General features: G+C 32.1%; 1 non-coding gene across 1 annotated transcript; it reads left to right on the top strand.

Annotated features, from left to right (window-relative positions):
* Window positions 1-294: 294 nt before the first annotated feature.
* Window positions 295-398, top strand: LOC142872839 (U6 spliceosomal RNA). Its single transcript, XR_012920925.1, has one exon. It is a non-coding gene; the product is annotated as a U6 spliceosomal RNA (small nuclear RNA).
* The last annotated feature ends 263 nt before the right edge of the window (window positions 399-661 follow it).

The following is a 661-nucleotide window of genomic DNA, read 5'->3' as shown; positions in this document are numbered from 1 at the left end:
TTTGCAACAAATGATACTGGAACACCAGATATCAACATGCAAATGTTCAAATCCATTGTTTACACCATACAAAAACAGCCCCGAATGAATCAGGGGCCTAAAAGTAAGAGCTGAAACTATAAAACTGTTAGAAGGGAACATGAGTGGACTTTTGTGACCTTGGTTTAGGCAATGGTTTCTTTGACATGACATCAAAAGCACAATAAAAGAAAAAATAGATAAATTAAGCCTTTGCAGAATTAAAAAACTAAAAAGGTCATGCATCAAAGGATACTATCAGAAAATGAAAAGACAGTGCTCACTTTGGCAGCACATATACTAAAATTGGAACAATACAGACATTAGCATAGCCCCTGGGCAAGGATAACACCCCAAATTGTGAAGCATTCCAAATTAAAAAAAAAAAAAAAAAGAATAAGAAAACAAAGTGAAAAGACAACCCATAGAATGGGAGAAAATATTTGTAAATCATAAATATCTAATAGGTGTCCAGTATTTAAAATTTATAAACTCAAATATGAAAAGAAAAAGAAAACTGAAGAAATCTGAAAATGGGCAAAACATGTGAGTAGTCATTATTCCAAAAGAAAATATACAAATGGTCAATAAGCGCTTGAAAGATGCTCAAAGTCATTAATCACTGAGGAAATGCAAATCAAAA

This window comes from Microcebus murinus, chromosome 8 (genome assembly GCF_040939455.1).
Source record: "Microcebus murinus isolate Inina chromosome 8, M.murinus_Inina_mat1.0, whole genome shotgun sequence".
In the NCBI taxonomy this organism is placed as follows: domain Eukaryota; kingdom Metazoa; phylum Chordata; class Mammalia; order Primates; family Cheirogaleidae; genus Microcebus; species Microcebus murinus.
Note: the sequence above shows the minus strand (reverse complement) of the source record. Positions and strands in the feature narration are given on the sequence as shown.